Below are 7,491 nucleotides of genomic sequence, written 5' to 3' on the forward strand. Positions count from 1 at the left end.
TGCCAAGAAGCACCCCTTGAGTGCACAACACCCCGTGCCAGCTGTCCTCTGCAAATAAATTAGTAACTGTGCCATAAAAACAGCGAGACTGCATGGTGGCGCATGTCCGTACCAAAAAATTTTAAAAATATATCTGGGAGCGTGTTGTGTTGCATTTTATGGCACATAGGCAGCTCAGGCCATCACGCACCAAGCTCAAGGTAAGAGATATTATCGATGGTGTAGGCGGCGTAAAGCATTGTTTTGCATTACCTAATGATAAAGGAAGGAATTTTATGAATGGTTAATACAAGAGCGTTAAAGAAGGTCGGATAGTCTCGGCAGGGATCCTTGGCAGGGCAAGGAGGTTGAGCCTCCCAACCAGTAAAACAAAACCCCAGCCTTCCTCTCAAGAATGAGAAGGTGGCTGAGGTGTATCAAAAAATGAAGTGAATCAGTGGGTAAAGATTTAGTTTACTGAGAAAACCTGCTCCTCTTAAAAAGCTAAAAACACAAGTTGTGTCAACAATTGCACCTTCACTCAAAAGCAATGCTGGGTGTAAATTGATGTGTTCATTATATAACTGAGTAAAATAATTTTTTCTAAAGTTTATGAAGTTCTGTGCATGAGTATAAAATGTGATTAAATGTTAGGTCATCTCCACACTTTTCACAAACCGGTTTGTTTTATTTTGTCAATAGCAAATTGCGTGTGATGTGGGAGTGGCCTATATGGAGACGACATAAAATAACTTCAATGAAACGCTCTTGGTGCAAACATGACTTCCATTCACCTAGGACTGGCATTGCCAGGTGTAGTTTACTGTTTACTTCATTGTTCCAAGCTGTCGGCCATTTTTTCCTTAACTTATGTTGTACTAAATTTATGCAATCCGTAAAGGGTATATTTCCTTTTATTTATTTCCTTGCCATGATCTTGAGCAGTGCACAAATCTGCTCTATCATTGCCTTTTAATCCCACATGACTCGGAACCAGCTATATTTTGTCCTTGAGAAGTGGCAGTTACTACGTTGTGTATGATGTAACCAAGCAGAGGTCTGCTTGCATTTTTAGAATGGAGAGCTGTAAGTACACTTAAGGGGTCTGTGTAAACACTAGCGTATTTGAGGTTCTCGCTCAGTATTTTTTTTATGGCCACACATACTGCATAGCATCCCACAGTGAAGATGGATGAACACTGTGGTAGTCGTACTATTACCACCGAATTCCCTCACACCACTGCGCTTCCTACATAACTATCCGTTTTTGATCCATCAGCATAAAATTCTGTAAAACTACTGTATTTTTCTTCGAGGGCAAGGAATTCTCGTATTATATGTTGTTGTGGAGCTTGTTTTTTGCAGAACTGTGTAAGAGTGAGATCACAGATTGCAGGAAAATTGTACCATGGAGGCAGTGTATCTCGTCTTCGAGTAATGCCAGGTAATTGTATCTAGTACTCCGAAGTTTTCGCATATCTCTTCAAAACTCAGGAGGAGTGCCCTTATAGCTAGCGGTTTGTTGTTAAAACAATGTTCGAGATGGGCACTTTGTGACTATGGGGTAACATAGGTGTTTGGGCAGCGAACGGACTTTTAAAATGCACGAGAATGTGAGCATGGTTCTTCCGTCTGTAAGTGATGGTTCGTTGGTTTTCGCATAAAGACTGCTTATGGGTGACGTCCTGAATGCACTGGTGGAAAGATGCAAACCTAAATTATGTACTGGATCCAGCCATTTAAGGTACAATTGCCTCGCTGATCTGTAAACTATGCATCCATAATCTAATGTAGAGTGTACTACAGAGCGATGAATTTATAAAAGACAAGTCCTATCAGAACCGCAGTTTTTTCGTGAGAGTACATTTAGTATATTAGGAGATCGAGAAGCTTTCTTTTTGAGGGTGTTTATGTGTGATAGGAATGTGAGCTTTTTGTCAAAAGTTATTCCTAGAATTTTGTGCTCATCTTTAACTGGTAGTGCGACTTCATTTATATACAGGGAGGGATCAGTGCGCAGTCCTCTTCTAAGCGAGAACAGAACAGCTACTGACTTTTAGGTAGCACACTTGAAACCATTTTTATCTGCCCATGTTGTTAGTTTATTTACTGTCAGCTGTATTTGCCTCTCACAGGATGTAACTCTAGAGGATGTGCAAGCAATCCGGAGATTGTCGACGTAGACAGAATACATGATGGAGTTTGGAATTATTTTTGCAAGGGAATTCATTTTTACTATAAAAAGCGCAGTGCTTAAAATGCACCCCTGAGGCACGCCATTCTCTTGAATGCAGTTCTTAGAAAAAGTGGCACCCAGGAGTACTTGAAATGAACGGTTGGACAAAAAGTCACCCAAGCATTCTAGCATCCTACCATGGATGCAGAGGTCTCCAAGGTCCCCCTGTATGCCAAACCTCCATGTGATTTCAGAGCTCCATGTGGTGTCAGAGAAAAAGACCGCAAGGCAGTGTTGCCTGTGTATAAATGCTTCTCGGACTATGTTCTCTAGGCAGACTAGATGGTAGGTTGTAGACCATGCCTTTTTAAAACCACACTGATGGATGTCAACAAGATCATGGGATTGTAATAGAAACATTGACCTAATGTTCAGGACACTTTCAAAGGATTTGGCAAGTACACTTGTCAGGGCTATAGGCCTGTAATTGCTAGGGGAGGTAGGCACCTTTCCAGACTTCAACAATGGTACAAAAATGGCTTTTTTCCAAGCCTCCGGTATCTCTCCTGATACCCATATTTTGTTGAAAAATTTCAGAAGCGGGTCTACAGCGCGTTCAGACAGATGGGCGAGCACTTCGTAATGAATTTCATCTGGTCCTGGTGCAGTCTGTTTACCGGAAGAAAGTACGCTGTTAATTTCTTTTCGTGTAATTGGGCTATTATACGGTTCGTGAGCACTCCCCGCTGTCGACAGTCTTTTTTTTTATATTTTTATATTTTAAAAATGAGTATGTATAATGAGAGGAACTAGACACAGTAGCAAAATGTTCACCTAATACATCTGCTTGTTCTTTTATATTTTTTTGTACACCAGAGGCTGTCAGAAGAAGGACCGTGAACAGGGAGTAGCGACCATCTAGTTTGTGTACTGCCTCCCATATTTTTTTCGACGAGACATGGGTGTTTATCGAGGAAACGAAGCTTTGCCATGATGCTTTTTCGGCATGGTGACGTATGTACCGAGCTTTAGCTCTTGCTTTCTAAAGTTTATAAGGTTCTCCTGCATGGGGTATCTGCGAAATATACCCCAAGCTTTATTTTGTTGTTTCTTCACTTCTTTGCAATCTGGTGTCCACCACACTTTATGGTTGCGTAATATTATTCCTGAAGATTGAGGGATAGCCAAGTGTGCGTCAGCAAGAATACAATTTGTGAACTTTTTGTTTATTTCATTGACACTAAAGGGACTATGCAATAAATTAACTGAGGTTAGATAAAGCAGACCAGAGATTGGCATTCGATCACTCGTCACCCCAGTGCAAAAATTTTTGAGCTAGCATCAATAACAACCAAGACATGGATTATTAAAAATGATGCTCCTCCTCTCCCCCATCAACTCGTACACGCGGGGCACGAGAAAGAAATAAAGAAAACAGGTCTGGGTCTGGGCCCCGCCTATGAACACGTCATCCGCTCACGTTCGATTTGCAACTTCCGGCTGTCGCACCCAGCGCACCAGCAGCAGCATCGGCAGCATCTCCGCGGTCTCTCTTCGCCTTTCTGGATTGCGGCGCGCTTCGGACTCTGTTGCTTGTCGCCTGTTGTGGCTCCGGAACTCCCGATAGAAAGAGGCGGCAGTGGTAAATTGAAACCATATTGTTACGGTACGCAGTCGCCAAGCGAAGACAACGTTGTTGTGTGGCTGCTGGTGATCGACAAAGACGAAGATGCTGCCACTAGTGCTTGTGTGACCCGTTTCGCGGTGTGTCTTCTGTGTACGGCGCACCATTCCTGCTGTTGGACTAACCACATAATATTTGGTGGAGGTGCTGGGTACTACACCACGCCCTGGACCTCCGCAGTGATCGTCACGTTGAATCCATCGCTATGCCGTCCAACGCACCTCTGGCCACAGCGTCAACCCCAGCGCCGACCGTTGTCATGGCATAGCCTCGCCACCCGGGCAACTTTTGTGGCACCGATGACGTCGATGTTGAAGACTGGCTAGCCATGTATGAGCGTGTGAGTAAGCACAACCGATGGGACGCGACCCTCATGCTTGCTAACGTCATCTTCCACTTGGCGGGCACGGCGCGCATCTGGTTTGAGACGCATGAGGAAGAACTTGCCTCTTGGGACACCTGTAAGCAGAAGCTCCGCGACTTATTGGACGCAATTGGACGCAAGCTCGCCGCTAAAAAAGACCTCGCTTCTCGAGCTCAGTCATCCACCGAGTCTTACATCTCTTACATCCAGGACGTCCTCCCTCTTTGCCGTAAGGTAGACAGCGCCATGTCAGAGACCGACAAGGTGGGCCACATCCTCAATGGGATCGTTGACGACGCTTTTAACTTGCTCCTCTGCAAAGACTGCGCAATGGTCGACTCTGTCCTTCAGGTATGCCGGCAGTTTGAGCAAGCCAAACACCGCCGCATTGCTCCCCGTTTCGACCGCCTTCCGAACACGGCGGCGACATCCTCCTGCGAAGACCTGCCAACACTGCAACAGCCGTCCCATCCTGCCAACTTCACCAGAATTGTGCGGAGGGAACTGGAGGCTATGACTCCCATCGCCTTCACCCCTCAGCCGCCTGACGCTACGATTGCTCTGATTCAGGCCGTTGTTCGCCAGGAGTTCGCGAACGTGGGTCTCAATTCTGGCCTACCCTCTGCGTCGCCCTGTACGCCAACCAGCGCTCCATTGATTGCCGCTGCTTCACCGACTCCGGCCATCCCACCGCGTTATCGCTACCGGAATCCTGCGGACTGAAGAACCTCAGACGACCGGTCTATCTGCTTCACCTGCTCGCGTGTCGGCCACATTTCCGCCACAGCCGCAGCCGTTGGTTTTCCTCACCTCACTCTAACTCTAATTCTAACAAAATTCCGCCTTTATTTGTTTGGGCGGCCCTTCTGTGTCATTACGGACCACCATGCCTTGTGTTGGCTCTCCTCTCTTAAAGACCCCACAGGCCGACTGGGTCGCTGGGCCTTGCACTTCCAGGAATACACATTTACTGTTGTTTACAAGTCCGGCCAGTTGCAACAAGACGCTGACTGCTTGTCCCGCCATCCTGTTGATCCTCCTGATTCCCACAACCATTATACCGACGACTGTGTGTTGTCCATCTCGGGCTTTCTCCGCATAGACGACGAGCAGCGCCTTGATCCATCTCTGCGCCCTATAATCGACCGCCTCCTAAGCGGCACTTCCGATCCTAACCTGAGCTTGTTCGTGCTGCATCACGATATTCTCTACCGTTACAATATGCACCCTGATGGCGCCGACCTCTTGCTCGTCGTCCCGACGCATCTCCGCCCCACAGTCCTTGCCCAGCTTCATGACGCACCTACTGCAGGGCACCTCGGCGTGTCCCGCACGTACAACAGCGTGCGCCGGCGGTTCTTCTGGCCTGGCCTTTACCGCTCTGTCCGCGGTTACATTGCTGCCTGCGATCAATGTCAGCGCCGGAAAACGCCCCCGCTCTTGCCTTGTGGCCCACTTCAGCCCATCGACATTCCGACTGAGCCCTTTTTCCGTGTTGGTCTCGATCTGCTCGGGCCTTTTCCCACATCAACTTCCGGGAACAAGTGGATTGCCGTTGCAACCGATTACACTACCCGGTACGCTATCACACACGCTATCGCGACCAGCTGTGCCTCCGATGTTGCCGACTTTCTCCTCCATGATGTCGTCTTGCTTCATGGCACTCCTCACTGAGGCCCCTGCTTCGTTTCTAAAGTGGTACACGACCTTCTCCGCTCCTGCTCCACCTGTCACAAGTTCACCACGGCCTACCATCCCCAAAATAACGGCCTTACTGAGCGACTTAACCGCACCCTGACGGATATGCTGTACATGTATGTCTCAGATCACCATCGTGACTGGGACATCAGTTTGCCCTTCGTGACGTTCGCCTACAATTACTCACTCCATGACACCACCGGATACTCCGCCTTCTACCTGCTATTTGGCCGCGACCCATTGCTACCCTTTGAGAGCTTACTGCCTTCTGACCCTTCTACTAGCAGTGATGCTTGTGACGCCATTGCCCGTGCTGACGCCGCCCGTCAAATTGCTAGGGATCGTCTCCACGCTTCTCAGACCGCTCAAAAACGTCGTTACAACCTTCATCATCGTGACGTCGATTACCCTCCCGGCTACCTGGTGCTCCTCTGGCTCCCTGCACGCCGTGTGGGACTGTGTGAGAAGCTCCTGCCTCGTTACGTTGGTCCTTACCACGTCTTGAGGCAACTGAGCGATGTGACCTATGAATTCCCGCCGCTGCACCCCCCTCTCCTTCCGTGGCCCCCTCCACACAGCTTGTGCACGTCGCCCGTCTTAAACCCTACCACACTCACCCACACCCCTAGGCCTCCCCGGGTCTGTGTCTTCTCCCGTGGGGCAAAGGGGGAGGGCGTAGTGTTACGGTACGCAGTCGCCAAGCGAAGACGACATTGTTGTGTCGCTGCAGGTGGTCGACGAAGACGCTGCCGCTAGTGCTTGTGTGACCCGTTTCGTGGTGTGTCTTCTGTGTAACGCGTACTGTTCCTGCTGCTGAACTAACCTTGAAATATTATGCGCGAAATCAGTGACCTGGCTAGCGCTTGCCCGAGGGGCTCGAGCGGCGGCACTAGCAGACGACTTTCACGGCTACCGGAAGTGTGCCCGTGACGTTGTGCCTGTCGTGGCTCCAGCGAATGACAGCGTGTGGTGGCCTGCCGATGTCACGGAACTAGTGACGCATATTTTCACGATTTTAGTTGCAAAATGCGTCACTGTGAGAACACCATTCAGCCCACGAATTTTGAAAAACATGGTTTCTAAAAATTCATAATAAATTGCCGGCTCAGTTCCGAAGACTCATACTTAGTGTAAATGCTCCTTAGCATCATTTCTAAGCATTAAAAACACTTACAAGCGACTTTTAATTCATTGCATAGCCCCTTTAAGGTTTTCTGATGCAATATTTTCTAATATGGCTTCAATTCTAAAAAGTTGTCAGTCTGCAAAATTGAGCTTCCAACACCGTGGCTTTGTCAGGGTGACAGATGGTGGGGATGACGGGCAGATTTCAAAAGAGAGACGATGGCTTCCATAGGGATTGTCTAAAACATCCCATTTAAAATCGCTAAAAACTGACGGAGAGCTAAAAGACAAATCTATAACGCTCTTTTTTCCTGAACTAGGAGAGCAGTAAGTAGGTTTACCGGTGCTCAGTAAACAAATATTGTTAGATAGTATAAAATCCTCAATGACCTGACCTCTATCGGTTTCCTCACTGCCCCAGAAACAAGACTGTGCATTAAAACCTTCAACTACCAAGTATTGCTC

General features: G+C 47.9%; 1 pseudogene; it reads left to right on the forward strand.

The window, feature by feature from the left end:
- The first annotated feature begins 2,958 nt into the window (after positions 1–2,958).
- LOC144128234 (uncharacterized) lies at positions 2,959–6,327 on the forward strand (annotated as a pseudogene).
- Positions 6,328–7,491: the final 1,164 nt, after the last annotated feature.

The sequence above is a fragment of the Amblyomma americanum genome, chromosome 4, assembly GCF_052857255.1.
Source record: "Amblyomma americanum isolate KBUSLIRL-KWMA chromosome 4, ASM5285725v1, whole genome shotgun sequence".
Lineage (NCBI taxonomy): Eukaryota > Metazoa > Arthropoda > Arachnida > Ixodida > Ixodidae > Amblyomma > Amblyomma americanum.